This window comes from Notamacropus eugenii, chromosome 4 (assembly GCF_028372415.1).
Source record: "Notamacropus eugenii isolate mMacEug1 chromosome 4, mMacEug1.pri_v2, whole genome shotgun sequence".
In the NCBI taxonomy this organism is placed as follows: domain Eukaryota; kingdom Metazoa; phylum Chordata; class Mammalia; order Diprotodontia; family Macropodidae; genus Notamacropus; species Notamacropus eugenii.
In genome coordinates, this window is record NC_092875.1 from 180,607,824 (window position 1) to 180,628,990 (window position 21,167).

Below are 21,167 nucleotides of genomic sequence, written 5' to 3' on the forward strand. Positions count from 1 at the left end.
GTTTTCCCCTTGAGATCTATCCATTCATAAACTTAAAATATTGATCCATTGATAAATGGCCATTTTTAAACAAATTTTGAATCTGTTTCTTGAAATGACTATTCCAAAAGTCATAGTGCAGATTTAAATGCCATAACCATATAAGAATATCATTTGAAAGTTTATTTAAATTTCTTATATAACAATTTAGGTTTTGTGAATTTTTATTGGTAATTTTAAAACTATAACAAGACAAGGTATCTTGTCATTATGTATTAATGTCTAAGTACTCCATAGTACTTGCTTCAGTTGCCTTCATGGCTGTTGGAACAAATTGTTTTCATTTATCCATGGCACTTGGGAAAGTCACATTCTAGGGGCAAGCACTACCTCCCCCAACTCATGAGTGAGTTTGAGGCCTGTTGGTTACCCTCAATCTAGCTTATCCCATCTACTGAGATGGTTTTAATAGTATGTGGCCACTATGCATATTGGTTGGTTGGTTGGTTGGTTGGTTGGTTGGTTGGTTGGTTGGTTGGTTGGTTATTACCCTTTGTTCTCAAAGAGGACCAAAATGATATCACCATGAGAAACTCAAGTTTCAGGGTGTGGCCATGGCTGATCAGACCAACACAAGCTCAGAATGCTCTACCACAGATTGGGCACAGATAGTCCATGTGAACATTTGGGGTAGATACTCCAAATCTGCACATCCTACATTTACTTTGTGCTGTCTCAGTTCTGCTTTGCTCATAGAGCACAGCACCCTTTCTGATGTGGGCACCCCATGTTGTGCAGTCCTGTGCCATGCCTCCTATGTCACACAATCAAATCCTGAGGATCACCTGGCAGGATAAGGTACCAGATACTGAAGTCTTGCTCGAACTGGACTGCCAAGCATTCAAACTATGCTTCAAAGGTACAACTCCAATGGGCTGGCTACATTGTTCTAACGCAAAATGTATGCTAGCCAAAAGGACTACTTTATGGAGAACTCGCATGGGCTATGGTGGTCAGAAGAAGCAATAGAAGGACACTTTCAAAGTCTCTCAAGAACTATGCATATCATAGCTTCTTGGAGTCATAGGTGAGAGTTGGAGGACAATGGACACCAAAAGTGGATGAGCAACCTTGAAAATGCTTGGCAGCCCTCACACCAGAAGTACTTTTTCTCCCTGAACAACACACATACCCCACTTTTCCACTGGAGTCACGTCAAAACTGTGTTGTGTTTATCAAAATCTTATTGTTTTGATGATTTTAAGACTAAATTTATAAATGCACAGTTACTGAGCAGCAGCTAATGAAAGTTTTTGCAAATTTTGAAAAATGGCTATAGTGATATATAGCATTTAGGGCTAGCAGTGGATATAGTGAATTTTAATAAGAAACATAAGGAGATTTTAAATTTTGTAATAATTAACCTTTCAAATGTTATTTTTGTAAGTTTGTAGTATTTACAATTCCAAGGGTATTAAAGCTCAAACTACAGTAAGAACTTTGGGACACATTCCATATCCTGTTGATGAGACATTTATCAGACAAACTTAAAGCAAAGATTTTATTTTTTCCAGTTATTTCCTTTTCAGCGTTACCTTCGTTGAATTTGTTTCTGCAAAAATGCTCTTCAGTTATCAAAGGATTTCTTGAACTGCTCATTACTTCTTCATTCTTTCTGCCTAATCTAAACTTTTATTCTTTGATTCATGGTCTTTTTACTTATTCATTCCTCCTTTTGTCTTTGTGTTCCTTATAAATTTGAAATTTTAAGATAACTTTTACTAACCAATTTATATCAGTGGATAGAGTACAGACCAAGATTCAGGAAAAACTGAGTTGAAATCCAACCTTAGTCATTTACTTACTCTATGGTGGTAGACAAATCTCTTAAGCTCTATTTGGTTGAATTCATTGGAGAAGAAAATGGCACACCACTCCTGTATGTTTGCTAGAAAACCTCATGAATAGTATTGATGTGTTATGTTCCACAGGGTCATGAAAAGTCAGATGTGGCTAAATAATAGAACAACAAGATATCATTCTTTTTTTTCAATTGTTCCTCATTATTGAAGAGTCAGTTCTTACAGGAGATAGAGAGAATAGAATTACTAATAAATAGTAGAAATTTCCCTGTGTCCATAATTGTGTGATCCATTTCTATCTCCTACTTTCAATCAGATCATTTTCTCCACTTACCATTAACCCTCCTCTTTTAGTCTACACTCTCTCACCCTTCTGGTATCCTTAGGAGACCTGATTCTATTTTTCCTGAGGCAGCAGGTGATCCATGGAAGGACACCAGTATCTCAGAAATAATCATCTCTCTAAGTATCAAATGCCTATAAATTATATCCATTTTAAGGTATCCATCTCTCACAGAATATAAACCTCCCCACCATAGGCGATCTCTTCAATGAGATACTTCTCCCTCTTACATCAAGATATCCTATTCTTTTTCCATTTTTAAATCCTCTCTTTTCTACCTCATCCATTTATCCATAACCACTTTTCTTCTTGAAATATTTTATGTGATATTTCCCAATCCTTTTTATGATATACTTGATTGTAGTGCATTACACCTTCCCTTCTATCTTCTATTTCCCTTCTCACCTTTAATGTGCCCTTCCATTAGTCAATATATTCCTAAATGATGGCTCAGGAGGAGAAAGTGAGACTAGTGACCTTGCACCGCCCTTCCTCACTCAAAACAAAGTCAAGTGTAAGTCATGTCATCATTTCTCTGATATCATGATCATCTTCCAAAATGAAGGAGGAAAATAACCTGTGAGTAGATCAAGCTGTTTAAATGGAGACCCAGCTACATAGGTGACTCCTTCTCTTCCCAAATACCTCTATACCTCTGAAAGTAGAAGAAGATGCTGCCCCACTGGAGACCCAGTTCCCTTCCTTTCCCTTCCTTTCCCTTCCCTTCCCTTCCCTTCCCTTTTCTTCTCTAGAATTTGGCTACAATATTTCTAGCAGTTTTCCTTTTCACAATCGCTTTCAGGAGGTGATCAATGGATTCTTTCCATTTCTATGTTACCCTCTGATTCTAGAATATCAGGGAAATGTTACTTGATAATTTCTTGAAATATGGTATCTAGACTCTTTTTTTGGATAATGATTTCCTGGTGGACCAATAATTTTTTTAATTATTTCTCCTGGATATATTTTCTAGGTCAGCTGTTTCTTGAGATATTTCACATTGTGTTCTATTTTTGTATTCTTTTGGTTTTGTTTTATAATTTTTTAATTTCTCATAAAGTCAGTAGCTTCCATTTGCTCTATTCTAATTTTAAAGGAATTATTTTCTTCAGTAAGTTTTTGGACCTCCTTTTCAATTTGGCCAATTCTGCTTTTTAAGGTTATCTTCTCCTCATTGACATTTTGGACCTCTTTTGTCATTTGGGTTAGTAAATTTGTCAAGGTGTTATTTTCCTTCAATATTTTTTTTTGGGGGGGGGGGGGGTTCTCCTTCAGCAAGGTGTTGACTCATTTTTCATGATTTTCTTGTATCACTCTTATTTCTCTTCCCAATTTTTCCTCTACTGCTTTACTTTATTTTCAAAATATTTTTAAAGCTCCTTCATGGCCTGAGACAATTTCATTTTCTTGGGGGGAGGCTTTGCATGTAGGAGCATTGACATTGCTACCTTCCTCCATTTGTATGCTTTGATCTTCCTCCCACCATAAGCTATGATCTTTCTTGTAGTAAGAAAATACCTTTTTGAGGGGCAGAGCCAAGATGGTGAAGGAGAAGGACAGATCTGCTGTAGCTATGCCCCCATATACCATAAAATATCTGTTAAAAATGACTCTGAACAAATTCTAGAGCAGCAGAAACCACAAAACCACAGAGTGAAAGAGATTTTCAGCCCAAGACTGCCTGGAAGGCTGACAGGAAAGGTCTATTACAACAGACTTGGAGGGAGCACAGCCCAGCCTTGGTGTGCAGCATGGCAGGGACAGGACTGGAGCAGGCTTTAGGGCATGGAATCATGGGCAGCAGCTGCAGTTTCCAGATTTGTCAAATCACACATGCCAGACAGCTTCAAAGGTCAATGAGAAAGCTCTTTCACCTGGGTGTAGGTGTAGGTCTGGCCCAAACCCCAGTCCCAGGGTGGTGGCAGTCATTCCAACAGTGTCTATTTTTGGAGCCCTTGGCCTAAAGACTCTGGGGAAATTGAGCAGCTAATCTGGGTCTCAGTTCTGAGTGGTGGTCCTGGGGTAAAGAGGAGCGCTGGCATGGTGGAACTGGTGGAGGCTTTGGAGAGGATTCTGGGCAGAAAAGCTTGTGGTTGGTTCCAGACCAGAGTGCAACATAGGAGAGAAGTAAACTCCTCTCCCTTGATTGTGCCACCATGGAGGAACTGAGAACTTACAGGTCCCTAGAGTATACCCTCCACTTGACAAAGGACTCAAAGTCAAGTAACAGACTGGGAAAATGACCAAATAAGGGAAAAAAAATAAGACTATAGAAGGTTACTTTCTTGGTGAACAGGTATTTTTTTTCCATTCTTTCAGATGAGGAAGAGCAAGGCATACTATCAGAGGAAGTCATAAAAGTCAAGGCTTCTTCATCAAAACTTCCAAAAAAAATATGCAATGACCTCAGGTCATGGAAGAGCTCAAAAAGGATTTTGAAAATCAGCTAAGAAAGATGGAGGAAAAATTGGGAAGAGAAATGAGAGAGATGAAAGAAAATCATGAAAAGCAAGTCAACAGTTTGCTAAAGGGGACCCCCAAAAATGTTGAAGAAAATAACACCTTTAAAAATAGACTAACCAAAATGGTAAAAAGAAGTCCAAAAATGAAAGAGGAGAAGAATGCTTTATAAAGCAGGATTAGCCAAATGGAAAAGGATATTCAAAAGCTCACTGATGAAAATAACTCTTTAAAAATTAGAATGGAGAAGATAGAAGGTAATGAATGACTTTATGAGAAACCAAGAAATTACAAAACAAAACCAAAAGAATGAAAAAATAGAAGACAATGTGAAATATCTCATTGGAAAAACAACTGATCTGGAAAATAGATCCAGGAGAGACAATTTAAAAATTATGGGACTACCTGAAAGCCATGACCAAAAAAAAAAAAAAAAAGAGCCTAGACACCATCTTTCATGAAATGATCAGTGAAAACTGCCCTGATGTTCTAGAACCAGAGGGTAAAATAAACATTGGAAGAATCCACTGATCACCTCCTGAAAGAGATCCAGAAAGGGAAACTCCTAGGAACATTGTAGCCAAATTCCAGAGTTACCAGGTCAAGGAGAAAATATTGCAAGCAACTAAAGAGAAACACTTTGAGTACTGTGGAAATACAATCAGGATAACACAAGATCTGGCAGCTTCTACACTAAGGGATCAAAGGGCATGGAATATGATATTCCAGAAGTCAAAGGAACTGGGATTCAAACCAAGAATCACCTACCCAGTAAAACTGAGTATAATGCTTCAGGGGAAAATGGTTCAGTGAAATAGAGGTCTTTCAAGCATTCTTGATGAAAAGACCAGAGCCGAAAAGAAAAATTGACTTTCAAACACAAGAATCAAGAGAAGCATGAAAAGGCAAACAGGAAAGAGAAATCATAAGGGATTTAGTGAAGTTGAACTGTTTACATTCCTACATGGAAAGATGATATTTGCAACTCTTGAAATTTTTTTCAGTATCTGGGTAGTTGGTGGGATTATACACACACACACACACACACACAGAGAGAGAGGAGAGAGAGAGAGAGAGAGAGAGAGAGAGAGAGAGAGAGAGAGAGAGAGCACAGGGTGAGTTGAATAGGAAAGGATCATATCTAAAAAAATAAAATTAAGGGGTAAGAGAGGAATATATAGGGAGGACAAAGGGAGAAATGGAATGGGGCAAATTATCTCTCATAAAAGAGGCAAGAAAAAGCCTTTTCAATGGAGGGAAAAATGGGAGAGGTGAAAGGGCAAAGTGAAGCTTACTCTCATCACATTTGGCTCAAGGAAGGAATAAAATGCATACTCATTTTGGTATGATAATCTGTTTTACAATACAGGAAAGTGGAAGAGAAGGAGGTAAGCAGAGTTGGGGAGATGATGGAAGGGAGCGCAATGCGAGGAGGGAGCAATTAACTGTCAACACTCTTGGGGAGGGACAAGGTCAAAAGAGAGAATAGAAGTGGGAAAGATAGTCAGTCTTACACAAAATGACTATTATGGAAGTCATTTGCAAAACTATACATACATAACCTATACTGAATTTCTTGTCTTCTGGTGGGGAGGGAGGAAGGAAGAGAAGTTGGAACTCAAAGTTTTAGGAACAACTGTTGCGTATTGTTCCTGCATACAACTGGGAAATAAGAAATACAGGTAATGGGGTATAGAAATTTATCTTGACCTGCAGGACAAAAAGAAGACAGGAATAAGGGAAGTGAGGGATGCTAGAAGGGTGGGCAGATTGGTGGTAGGGGTAATTAGAATACTTGGCATTTGGGGAGGAAGGGAGAGATGGGGAGAAAATTTGGAACTCAAAATTTTGTGGAAATGAATGTTGAAAATTTAAAATAAACAAATAAATTTTAAAAAATAAAATAAAATTAAGGGATGAGAGAGGAATGTATTGGGAGGAGAAAAGGAGAAATACAATGGGGAAAATTATCTCTCCCATAAAAGAGTCAAGAAAAAGATTTTTCCATGAAGGGGAAGAGGGGGGAGGTGAAAGGGAAAGAGTGTACCTTCCTCTCATCATATTTGGCTTAAGGAGGGAATAACATGCACACTTAATTTGGTATGAAAATCTATCTTATACTACAGGAAAGTAGGGAAGAAGAGGATAAGTGCTTGGTGGGGGTGGTGATAGAAGGGAGGGCAAATGGGAGGAGGGAGTAATTAGGAGTAAACACTTTTGGGGAAGGACAGGGTCAAAAAAGAGAAGAGAATAAATTGGTAGCAGGATAGGAAGAAGGGAAATATAGTTCATTTTTCACAACATGACTATTATGGAAATCTTTGCACAACTACACATGTATAGCCTATACTGAATTGCTTGCTTTCTCAGTAGAGATGGGTGGGGAGGGAGAAAGGGAGAGAAGTTAGAGGTCAAAGTTTTAGGAACAAATGTTGAGAATTCTTTTTGCATGCAACTGGGAAATAAAAAATACAGGTAATGGGGTATAGAAATCTATCTTGCCCTACAGGAAAAGAGAGAAGATGGGGATAAAGGAAGGGAGGGGTGTGATAGAAGGCAGGTAGATTGGGGGAAGTGGTAATCAGAATGCATGGTGCCTTGGGGTGGAGGGAGAGGAGAGATGGGGAGAAAATTTGGAACTCAAAATCTTGTACAAATGAATCCTGAAAACTAAAAATAAATTTAAAAAAAGAAAATATCTTTTCACCGAGACAGTAACCTTCCATAGTCTTTTGTTTTCCTTTTTGCCATTTTCCCAGGCAATTACTTGATATTTGAATTCCTTGTTAAGTGGAGAGTATACTGTCCAAGTTTCAGAGGTTTTGTGCAACTGTTTTTAGAAATATCTCTAGGGACCTGTAAATTCTCAGTTCTTCCAAAGTAGTATAATCAAAGAAAAGGTGTTTACCCCTCTCCTGGCCTGCATTCTGGTCTGTGAGCAACCTCAAGCACTCTTTTCCTCCCTGGAACTATGTATAGGATTCCTTCTCCATAGCCACTACCAGCTTTGCCATGCCATGATCCTCCTCACCCCAGGACCATCACAAGGACTGTGACCCAGATCAGCAGCTTGATTCCCCCAATGTCTGTAGGCTGAGAACTCTACAAGCAGCTCAGGCTGGGGCTGGGGCTGGGGCTGGACCGCATTCCTCGCTCACCCAGGTGAGAGAGCTTTTTCACTGACGTTTGAGCTGTCTTTGACATTTGCGCGTTGAAAAGTTTGGAAACTTTTACACCTGCCAGTGATTCAGTGCCCTGAGGCCTGCTCCGGTCTCATTTGCCATGACATGACCCACACTGGGCTGGTCTGTGAACTGTGAACTGTGAACCCAGTGCAATAGACCCTTGGGCTGCAAATCTGTTTCACTCTGTCATTCTGTGGCTTCTGCTGCTCTAAAGTTTATTTAAAGTCATTTTTTACAGGTATTTTGAGGGGTTTCATGGGAGAGCTCAGGTAGGTCACTGCTTCTACTCCTCCATCTTGGCTCCACCCTACTACATATATGTCTTCAATCAACTTAGTAGATGGCTATAACTTGTATACACAGTCTATCTAAAGCACAAATAACAAAAGTCATTCTAGTCAAGCTCTTTTATCCAAACACCACTCTTACATGGCCTTCATCTCTTAAACTGCTATGTCATGGTTACTAGAAAGTCATCAAAATATCTGAAAGCATCACATCATAACTAATCAAGTATGGGGAAATAGATCCCAATGGTTTTATTATGGTGGTATAAAAATATATAAAATGGGAACCAGGAGACTTCTTCATAGTAAAAGCATTCAAATCCCTGGATTTTAATTTCTTCACCTGTTTAAAATGAAGAAGTTGGATTAAGTGATCCCTAGGGCTTCTTCTACCACTAACAGTGTGCAACTCTGAGTCTATGTTCTGAGTTTATTTCTCAGTTTATTCAACAGTCCGCTAGGAATAACACATGCCATACTTACCTTTTGGGGGTTTTATAAGCATTGAATGAAATAATCTATATGAAAATATGTTGAAACAACATATGTGTGTATATGCATATACATATATATACACACATGTATCTATGTATGTATGTAAAATATTGTACAGAGATATTCTTGGAAGGATTACAAATACAAGGAATTATTTAAATTTATATCTGTATCCTGTAAAGGGTTTTTTCAAAGTCATAGGATCTTTGATATGCCTAGAAAAGGAAAAAAAAGTCCTATATCACTCACAGAAACAACTTAAAACGCTCATGGATGACCATGTCACTTTCTTAATTAAAAAACTTCAGTGATTTCTTTCTAACTTCCAAAATCAAATATGAAATCCTCTGTTTCCCATTTAAAGATTTTTAGCATCTGCCTCCTTCTTAGCTTTCCAGACACCTCTACCTTAGTCTGAATTTCCCCACATTCTATGCTCCTACTACACTGGCCTCAATACTTCATTTCCTAATTTTAGGCCATTGTGCCAATGATTCTTGTAATTGTGATGCTCTCCCTCCTCACTTCTGACTCTTAGCTTACCTGGATTCCATCAAGGTAATTCAAATCTCTTTTGCAGGAGGCCTGTACCAGTCTTTCTGCACTTACAGTAGAGACTTCCCTCTGATTATCTTCCATTACACATACACACACACACACACACACACACACACACACACAGATAGGTTGATAGAGACAGACAGACAGACAGACAGACAGACAGATAGATAGATAGATCTAGTTATGTGAATATTTACATTTCGTCTCCCCTTTTTGATCTTTGAAGTCAGAAACCATATTTTTCTCTTTATTTCATTCCCAGCACTTAGCGCTGAGCCTGACTTCTCAGTTGTTGTTAACTTGTTTTCAGCTGTGTGAATCTTCATGACCCCAATGGGGATTTTTTGGTAAAGATATGAGTGGTTTGCCACTTCCTTCTCCATAGCTGGCACAAGAGTTAGCACTTAATCATTGCTTGTTGACTGACTCCTAACCTGCTCCACCTAAAGTAATTCTTTTCAAAAACTGTATTTTTTTCAAGCCAACTATCTCAAATTAGAAAATATTCCATTTCATTATTCCAGGAGAAAATTTGTGTAAAACATAGAAAAGTCTTTCCTTCTCAACAAATTTATCATATATGTTTGACTGGGACAAAAACCAAATGTTATGAATCTATCAAAAAGCAGAGCTACTTGTTTACAGGTAAAAATAGTGTTGGTGGAAGAATGAATCCTTTGTTCATGGGGACTATATGGAGGAAAACTAAGAAAACTGCTGTGGGAGAAGAAACAAGAGTCATTGTCTCCAGGTAATGTTGATAAATTCTCTACTGAGACAAGAGAGTTGCCAAAACACAAGGTAGGAACTATGATGAGACAATGGGGGGTAAAATTTGCAATTTCTAATGATTTGATAACAGCACTTTTTAAAAATTTGATACAAAATCTAGCATAAAAATAATATATATTGTGGCAACTTTCATGTTTGGAAATTGAGAATAAAATTGAAGTTAAAGGCAGGAAGAATCTACATCTCAAATTATTTTTGAAAGTTTATTTTCCTTCATCTTGATTTCATTAGTCTCCCACCCACTAATACCATTCAGCCATGATCAATGCGATCAAATTTAAATCAGAAGCCAGGTCAAATTTAGAGATCTAGAGAAGTGTCTAGCACTGTATTTTTCAAGTATAGATAAGTTTGTCAATTTAGTCTTGCGCGCTTAATCACTGTGAACAATTAAAAAACAAACAGGAACAAGCACACATATTTATTTTTACTCTCTTGCCTTTCATAACTCCTAAGCAAGATAATTTGTTTTAAAATGGTCTACATAAATATAAATATATGCATGTACATATACACATACGTGTATGCATTTTCAAATACACATGTATATGTTAGAGTAAACAGAAGCATATTTTTAGGATAATGTACTTATTTGAGATAGAGCTAAAACTGAATGCTAGAGAAGAATGCATCTGAACTCAGTTTTTGCTTGATCCTTATACCTAAGTGTGGGCTTTTGACATGATATTGTCATGTCACTTGAAGCAGAAGGACAGGTCAAAAAGAAAAGGCAGGCAAGATACTGAATGACAAGTATACATATTGATTTAGAACAAAGAAATAGATTGGATTTGATATACTATTGCAAAAATATAATCCTATATGTTTATTTTTTATTAATTATTCTGTCATTTTTAAATATTTAGGGTTTCACATGTGCTCATATGACATCATAGTGGCATTTTGGGGTTTTTTTCATAAGCAATCTTAGATAATCTCCAAGAGTTTAGGGATAATCCTTGAATGTCCCCCCCAAAATGGAAATTACAGCCTTTAGTTTCTGTCACCTCTGACCATTCATTTACTCTTGTTTTCTACCTATCTGAGCCATAAAAAATGAAGAGAAAAAAAAAGACTGTCACATGTCTATTTCTGCCTCAATTATCTGAAAATTTCAGGCAAGTAGACCCTTTTGCCTTAATGATCTAAATAACCACATCAATCTCTCCAGTTGACTTTGCCCATATAAGAAGTTAATGAGAACTGTTGGCTTTAATGCCATTTATTTTTGGTGTAGATGGTGCAATTGAGTCTGGTTATAACAACAGCTATCTTTATAAATTGCAGCTGTTCTCATAAACGATATCCAGAAATGTAGGTGATGAATCATGGATGTCTTTCAGAGACTTAAGATTGTGAAATCTTGTCTGTGGTCCTGAAAAATAACAAGCTAAGGGAAGTACTGTGTTTTGTTTTTTTTAAAGCATATTGTATTCTATTTTATATCAACATGTCTGAATTCTAGCGCTGGTCAGACAACTGCTGTTTCTTCGAGCCTGGATGAGAAAACAGCCAAGTGTAATTCTGTCTGATTAATAATAATAGGTAATGTTATTTTTATAATTCCTGCTACATGCCAGGCATTGTACTAAATACTTTACAAGTATTATCTAATTTGAGGCTCACAATAACTCTAAGAGGTAGGTACTATTATGACCCTCATTTTACAGGTAAGGAAACTGAGACAAACAGAAATTAAATGACTCTTCAAAGGTCATGCAACTAGTGATTGTCTAAGATTGAATTTGAGCTTAGGTCTTCCTAAAATCCTGACTTCAGACCAAGTACTCTATCCACTTCAGCACCTAAATTACATACAAAGGTAAGTTCTTTTCAATGAATGGTCAAGAAGTGGGTTAAGATCAACCATGGTTCAGTGATCCCTCCCTACTTTATTTCCTGATAAAGCTGGGTCCCACAGCACTTTGGTGCTAATAGGGAAAAGAGACAGTCCAGTGAGAACAGTTTGAAGGTATATTCCTACTCTCCTTTTTGGTTTTCCCTTTGACCTTTCCAGCATCAGGGCAATCTCAGACTTCATTTACCCCATGTTTCCTAAGCCCTCCTTGACTGTGTATTTGGGCTTCTGGCAGATTAATGACAGCTAATAATCTCTGATCTATCTGGACACTGCCACATAATGGGCTGCAGTCCCACTGGGTCTCTCTCATGTCACCACTAACAAATTTGCCAGAGCTGCAAATCATTAGCATGTAAAGGGAGTGATCCTGCAGTAAATCTGTAGGGAAAGATGGATAACCCAGGAAAGAAAATATGGGGTGGGAAGTATGGGAAGGCCCTTCTTAACATGCCTTGCTAAATATACGTTTCTTGGCATGAATATTTTCTTAATAACAAAGTATGGACAGGTTGCCTTTACAGTAACATTATTCCTCTCGTGGCTGATAGGCAGAATTTCATTATGCCACTGCTAATGTTACAATATTTCTGCAAAATGTCACCATATGTAAATTAGGGGAGGTTAGGGTTCTTTGCAGTTTGCTTTAAAGATGCACTATCCCTTTTTTCATTGTGGATCTAACGTTCACTTCTTTTTGATAGACTTCATTATGCTGAATGAACCCACAGAAAGTTTGCCCTTGACCTTCCAAGGCTAAATAAAACTAAAGGTAATGTTGGGCATTGCCAAGAATTCTACTGTGTGTGTGTGTATGTGTGTGTGTGTGTGTGTGTGTGTGTGTGTGTGTGTGTTAAAGTAATCCAGAAAACTACTATATGCTTGGCGTATTGTTATCTACTTGAAGACCTGGAGATTTCCTCCAAAGCCACATGATAATTTCCTGGTTTGCCTTACATAATCAGAACAAAAATGAAAATGTATCTCATTGCATCTGGCATGACATCAAAGCTTTACTCCTGGTCTTTCTAGCCAAACTCACTAGGTGAGGCTATGGTAATGAACAATACCTCAAGAATTCAAGTATCCTTATGTGAATAAGGAGAGAATAAGGACAATATAACTAAGTGAGGTACTTAGAAAATCATAGAAGTAGGAGAGCTACAAGATTTGAAAGATGATCTACCACAAACATCTTATTTGAAAGATAAAGAGCCTGAGACCTATATGGAGAAAGAAAACTGCTTGTTACTAGTAATAGTGGACCTGAAATCAAACACCCCGAATTACAAGTCCAGTCCTCTTTCTACTCACCATCAATAAGCCTTTGGCCTCAAAGGTCAAATCAAAAGATGATTCTCATAAAGTTCCAAGGGAAGTGAATTCCGCCAAGAGTCTATTACTGCCCCTATAGAAGTTAATGAGATCTGAGTATGATTCCCTAAAAGGCTATATGGAGTTCTGGTGGAATGGGGGAAAGTTTCTCTAATACTATAACTCCCAAGATCCCACCAGTATACTTCCTTCATTGATTATCAATTGGCAATAATTAGTCAGCCAGACTTAATTAGCCTTTAGAGATAGATATTTACTTAGGTGTTATAGTAAGAAAAATTGATACAAAATGTCCTACCCCTAAAACCTGTTACATACTTTCTCATAAGTAAGTAATGAGTCCAAGGGAAAATGGGCTCAAATTCAGAGAGTACATTTTGCAAAGATGGAAATTTATAAATCCTAATTATTGTAATTCTTTTCTTTCTTTTTTACTTTTTGTGGAGTACTTAGACAATTCTCCTTAGGTCCAGTACAACATTCTGTAGGACTGCTTATAGAGTCCTAAACCTGCCTTTCCTCAATGTGTCTATTTTATCCTCAGCTCCAGATAGAGACACTGGCGTCATTTGTTCCAGGGACCCTTCTAAGGGCACCATGGAAAATCTAAACTCTTCTGATTTTCAAAGTTCACAAGGTCAAAGGGGGGAAGTGGGGGCAGAGACTTATCTCAACCCGTCCCTTCTCCCCCCTGAGATTTTCTGAAAGGGACTGACTAGAACTGCTCTCTTCTATGCTGCTTAGTGACTCAAATGTTGGGGATGTGGAAGGTTACATTGTTCAGTTCAGTCAATTTCCACCCTCCAGGTTGTATGAAACCCCTAGACTCTAGAGAAATCCCACATTTTGACAAAAAGGGTGAGTTAAATCTGAACTCTTATTATTTTGTTTATCTCTTTTAAATCTGTTTTAATTCAATTCAAGTTAATTGAACAAATATTATTAAGTCCCTAGTATGTCCCTTATTAAGTCCCTCTCTGCTGAGTGCTAGCACAGTGTTGGTACTCTTAAGTAGGAACCTCTAATGTAATAAGACGGATAAGCCAGATATGAGAATTATAATAATGCAAAGGGGAGCATGAGAAATTCAAAATAGCTGTTGAAGCACAGGGCTATTAAGAGAAAGAAGAGAAAGCTCTCCAGTGAGGGATCATAGACAGCTTCACTGAAAATGTAGTTCCTTGTTGGGTTTGTCGTTCCTTCTCAAAGAGGATCATGACATCAAGGAAATGATGATAGGATATGCAGTTGACTTTGATTTGAGTGAGGGAGGGCTGTGCAAGGTCACCAGCCTCACTTTCTCTTCCAGAGTCATCTGGGTCCAGTGGCCAGGTATTTATTAGGATGACTAGAGATGGCCCAGGATGCAATGAGACTCTGGTGTTTTTTGGCTAAGGTCTTTTCAGGTTCTCACTTTGAGTGAGGTTTCAGGGAATAGGCCTCTTTAAGAAGTTAGTTAAGGACCCTTTAATTAAAAAAAAAATCAGACTGGGAGAGGAAGATCCTCAGGATTCCTGGGCAAAAGAGAAACAGTTACTATTTACTATTTAAATTCACTCTGTGCTGGAAGGTCTGGGACCTATTATTGTCCAATGTATGAGCTCCAGAGTGAATTGTGTTTAAGGCTTAGTAAACCCCAAGTTAAAGAGGCAGCTTTCAACTATTCAAATTCTTCCCTTGGGCAAAGCACCCTCAGGAAAGAGGAGAAACAGGAAAAAGAAAAGGGACAGAGAGGGGGAGGCTAGAGTGAAGGCTTTGGCCTTGAAAGAAAGAAGGGGCTCCTACAGGAAGTAACGATAGGAACAGGTGATAAGCAAGGGAGGAACTAAGAATGGAGACCCAGAGATAGTAAAATCTCTTAAAGAACAGTTTGATGAAATTACTTACTATGTATGTGAGGCAGAGTACTGATGTGTAAATTTACCTGAAGATAACTTGGAAAAAGCTTGTGGAGAACTTTGAAATGAAGGCTCAGGAGTGTGTACCAAATGCAATAGATTATGAGGAAAAGCCAATTAATATGCCTGGATTTCAACAATTAATATGACAAAAGTTCTCATAACAACTTTGTGAAGAAAATAAAGAGAATGAGCCCTTGGTAATAATAACAGTTAAGAGCATTCTTAAGTGGTTGAATTGTCAGATCCAAAGAATGTTGTTGTCCAACCAGAGGAAAGTCTCAGTCAGCATTCCCATGATTAGTATTTTCTTTTTCCCTCAGAGACTTGAAGGAACTTATAAGCAAACTGATCAAATTATAGATGAGAGGAAGTTGGAAGAGATAAGTAATAGATTGAAAGATGGAATCATGATCCAGAGTAGTCTCAATAGTCCTAAAAACTAAGAAGAAATAATTAGGAATAAGTACACATTCCTGTAGATGGTTTAAATACACATGTACATCCCTCCCCTCCCTCCCCATACACATGCACCACACACATACACACACACACTCACTCACACTCAACACTACAAAAGATGGGATACATAGACTCTGGGAACCTCTTTTAATGCTAATCTGGTTTTTCATACCCAAATCTGTTACCTTTAACCTAGCCTGGCCCACCATTGTCTGTTACCTTTGTATTTTCTTTCCTGCTTTCCACCCCAGACCTCTATCTTCTGCTATCTCCTGATTGCCTCCAGCAGTTTCCCACCCTTGATCACATCAGAATCCCATTCTCTTAGTTCTGACCTCTGATCACCCTAGTCTCAACAAGATTCTCCTTAGATTCCTCCTCAAGACTGTCCCTGAACCCCCTTCTCCCATCACCCCAGACTACTAGACCACTCCCACATCTCTTCCACAGTCTTTCTGTATGTAAGATCATTCTTGTCTCCATCAAGGTTCTCAGATTCAATCTAGCTCAGATTCTGTCTGGCCCACTTGTCAACACATTTATCACAAATGATTAGGCTTCTTAAGAATCAACCCAACATGGCAAATCTTTAATAAACTTTGTTTTACTTTGACTGAAAGAATGCTTGGTTCAAATTCTTTCGGGCAGGACCTGAGGTGTCAGTATTTTGGAGTTCCAAGTACTCCAAATCCCAACATTATGGTTCCCTGATCTCAACATATGGTTCTCTGACCTCAGCACAGGCACATAATAGAAACATTTCTATAGCACAACAATCAAATACAGTTTTTAAAAATCTTAGCTTGCCTTAACAGAAGTAACACTTCCAGGTAATTGAAGTGGTAAGGTAACTTACTCTTGACTGATTAGATATCTGGAGCAGTGTTTTCAGGTCTGGATATCACATTTGGGGATTGGAAAAGGATGAAGAGGGATAATGAATAGATGAAAAGCATTGAAAATAAGGCAATTGAGATAGAGAGGAGACTGGAAACAGTAGTAAAAGGAACAGAAACTATTTAGACTAGAGAGTTAAGATGGGACATTATTGCTTTCTTGTGATATCAATTCATTCATTTACTAAATGGAACTTTTAAAAATGTCATGTGCTAGATTCTGTGTGAGAGACAGAAAGAAATAAGAACTAGGCCTTGCCCATATGGAGATTATAGTCAGGGTAGGGAGAGATAAAAATAAAGCATGTGTACAGGAAAAAAAAAGTTAATACAAACTTGATTGCAAATGTAAAAATGGAATTTAAATTAGAAAGAGAGTTCCAGCTGGGACGGTTCAGGGAGACTTCCAGGAAGCAATAGTATTTGAGCTGGAACTCAAAAATGGTAGCAAGTCAACAAACAGAAATGAGGGAAGCATAGAGGGCATTCCTAGAGGAAGAAACAATTCAGTTTAATCAACATACACTCATTTAAAATTAACCATATGGCAGGCTCTGTGCTCAGCGTTGTGAGTACTGATGCAAAAAAGGAAGTAGCCCCTGCCTTCAAGGATCTTACATATAAGGGAGAAAAGCAAGAACCTAGGTGTAAAGGTAGAAAAGTGTGAGATGAGTGTAAGGGGATGCTGAGAGATCCAATGTGGCTGAAATAAGGAGTAAAAGATGGAGAACAATGTGAGATAAAACCACAAAGTTTGGTTGGATCCAAATTGTAGAGAGTACTGAATGTCCAGCTAAGGAGTTGGGTTTTTCTTCTAAGGGTACTGAAAGTCAGTGATGAGTTTTAATCAGTGGGGTGCTATGATTATACTTTCTTATCACATGTAGAATCATTTATTTAAAGCCTAAAACTACTACTTAATCTTAAGACTACTAATTCTATGTTTACTGAACCTCTGTGACTATTTTCTTCCTTCAAATAGACTGGAAATATTTTCTACCATACATCTAGTTGCCTGCTTCAATTTCTCCTTTTCCGCTCTGATACATTGCTAATTGCAAATATCAATAAAAACTCAACTAAATCATGAATTTGTGAAACATACTGTGGGAACTCCACTCCAAATTTTTATTTGGTTAGCTTTCCTAAAAGGAGATAAAGCCATTCTCCAGCCTCTTGGCTATCAAAAACTACAAACAGTGCAAAGAGAAGAGTAGGAAGCCCAGCCTTTCTGATGAACATGTTTTTTTGAATTAACATTAACAGCAGGAATTAAGAAATACCTGCATTTTGTATGACTAATATGAAAATGTGTCTAATAGGAATGTATGTATAGTTCATATAAGATTGCATGCTATCTTGGAGAGAGAGGTGGAGAAAATTTGGAACTCATGGAAGTGATTATTGAAAACTGAAATGAAACAAATTAATAAATTTGGGAAAAAAAGAAATACCTGTATTTTAGGATGTTATTTCTCAGTGCATATTTGTTTAGCTAATCTAATTAAAATTAAGTAAGTACTTATATTTGAATTAAAACTAAATTTCCTTAGAGTAGGGGAGATCTACATGTGGCTATTCATGTGTTAAAAAGGTCTCAAGAAGTATTATCACTTTTATCCACTAGTCCCTCCTCCCCATCCCCACCCCCAAAAACTCCAATGAAATTAAAGATAGCAGTAACGTGGGAATAAGGTAGAGAACAGAAAAGATGATAGTTCCACTGCATTGTCCTCATCAGATGAAATATGAATATGGTACTCAGTTCTGAGCACCATATGTTAAGAAGAATATTGGCAAGCTGGAAAATGTATGGAGGATAATAAAAATGTTCTATACCTCTTACATATTTTGTCTTCCCTATTATAGGTAGGTAGGTGGTACACTGGGTAAGAACTCTGGGCATGGAGACAGGAAGACCTGAGTCCAAATAGTGCCTCAGACATGCAGTTAGCGAAACGACCTGACAAATCACAACTTCTTTCAGACTTGATTTCCTCATCTGTAAAATTTGAATAAAAATAATACCTGTTTGACAAGGCTTTTGTGAAGATCAAATCAGATAGCATACGCACAATGCTTTGCAAATGTTAAAGCATCATATAAATGCTATTGGTGATGATGGTGATGAGGATGACAGCTGCTTGAGAGCAGGAACTCTTGAGTTGTCCTTTCTCACTTAGTACAGGGTTTTGCACATAGTGGGTACTTAAATGCTTTCTCTTTCACTTACATATGCAACTATTCATAAAAACTTTACTGCCAATATGATGACCAATTACCAAAAGATATGGATGTTGATTTGAAATTAGAAATCAACTTAATCATTCAGCAATAACTAAACACCTATCATATACAAGAGCAACTAGGTGCATTGGATAGAGCTTAGAGTCAGAAAGAGTCATCTTCATGGATTCAAATCCAACTTCAGACACTCACTAGCTGAGTGACCTCTGGGCAAGTCACAAAACTCCTTTGGCCTCAGTTTCCTCATCTGTAAATTGAACTGTAGAAGAAAATGGCAATCCATTCCAGTTACTTTGCCAAGAAAAATTCCAATATGGGGTGATAAAGAGGTAATACAACTGAAAAAAAAAAACACAACAACCATGTACAAAGCACAAAAAAGCCCAACGACACAAATTACACAGTCTCTGCCCACCTCAAGCAGCTTTACATTCTAATAAGAGGAATGACATGCATACTAATGAGAATAGAAAAAGAATAATTCAGGAAGGAGCAAGACCTTAACAACTATGCATATTTGCTAAGGCTTCTCAGAGGAGCTACTTAGTGAAACTTGAAAAAACACAGCAAGGATTCTGAGAGTTGGAAATGAGGAGAGAAGACATGCCAGGCATGAGAGAAGCATACAGATGCAAAGATGTAAGACAGTGGGACAAGGTCAGTATTTAACACAGTGCCCCACAAATAACAAGTGCTTAATGAATGTTGATTGATTGAAGTCTGATAGTCTAGTCTTGGCTGGAAGGTAAAGCTCTTGAGGGTGAATAGTCTGAAATATATAAAGCATGGTGGTTGGAAAGCTGACTGTGGAGGGCCTTCAATTCCAGGGATCACTGAAGCGAGTTCTTGCTTTGTTTTGGTTTGGTTTATTTTTGTTTTTGTTCTTAATCTGTGACAGGGGACCATTCTGGAGCCTGAGGATTCAGGTAATTTACAAAGCAGATGCTCAAATTATCACAACTTCCCAAAGTCCTCAGATTTCTCAGGGATGACCAGGTAAGTAAAAGCAGCCATTGCTGGAGCTAAGGGGTCCAAGCCCAAAAGGTAAATGATGCCCATACCTGGATTTCATATCAGTCTACCTCCTGGTGGTGAGGAGAGAAGGATGGGTGAGGAATACTCCAATTTCTAGGAGTCTGACTTGTAGCAATCAAGTTTTTTATACTTAACACCTTTCAAGCCTCTCTTCCTCAGATTGGAGGGTGAAGGGAAGAGCAACAAATTCCTCCCAAAGTCTTCCTGTATAGAGGGCTCAGAAATTTGCAAGTAATTTTCTCTTTTCCATCAATCACTCTGCTTCGTTTCCACTTCATGGAATATCATGTCCCCTAGTTGCTTTTTCCCCAACCCCTTCTTCAGCTTCCTTTTGTGCATCATCTTCTCTGCCCCCATTTGTTTGTCCTTCCTGAGGATAGACACTGCCTTTCTTTGTCTTATTCATATCTTTAGCATTTATCATAGTGCCTAGCACATAGCAGATTATTAATAAATGTTTATTGAATTGAATTGAGCACTGTATCTCTGGAACTCTGGTCATCAGTAACCTGAGTAGTCAGTATTACCAGTGTCATCACATCACAACACAGTTGTGCCTCAAAGCACAACTCCCACATGCTTATGTTTTCAGGGTGGGAGCTCATCCAAAGTAAAGATTATCTTTCTATATCTATCCTAAGTGCATAATAGAAAACCCAAAATATATTAAGCATTTAATACATCTTCCCACCCATCCCCACCCCACCCCACTCCCAACATTGCAGCAAACTGGAGGGAGCCTTATCAAAAGAATAAACAAAAGACTATAATGAGTCTGTCTGTCCTCCTATCACTGGTTCCCATGTTACTGCTCATTCTGCTAAACTGTGCTCCTGATAGTGGTACCATTCTGATGCCTTCAGGACAGGGCATCACTTTGCTCATTTCCATTTGGACACTGCCTGCTTTGCTGCATGAAGGCATTGCTGGCCCTTTACTCATTCTTTAGCTGAGGCTATTTTCCATATCTTGATCTACAAAGTCAGTTGTACTAGGAAGGGCTACTTATATAGTATAATAGAGACTCTAATCTACAATCAAGTAAATGATTGAATTTTTGCTGTTGTTGTTTACGTTGTTTTGTTTTATGTTTGTTTGATAGCTTTTTAGTGGAGATAAAAGTAAGCATAACTTCCATCCTTCCAGGAATACGTTTATTGGCCTCTTAATAAAAGTAGATCACATAGCAGTTCTATCGATCTGAGGACTACTAACCCAATAGCTAAGGCTTTCTTCAAAGGGCCTACAATTGGGTTTCAGGTCCATGTACTTGGAGAAGGGAATTAACTCAAGTTCTGAGCTGGTCTGGGTCAGAATACTAGCCTACCATGACAATCTGACTAATTTGTATTTTATTCCATAGTCAGAGAGAAGACAGGTATTCTACTTTGCATGTGTTCCAGTGTGGGAGACATTAGCTCTTTCAGTAATTACAGATCTTTATTGAATACAGCTCAGTGGAGAAGGTGAGT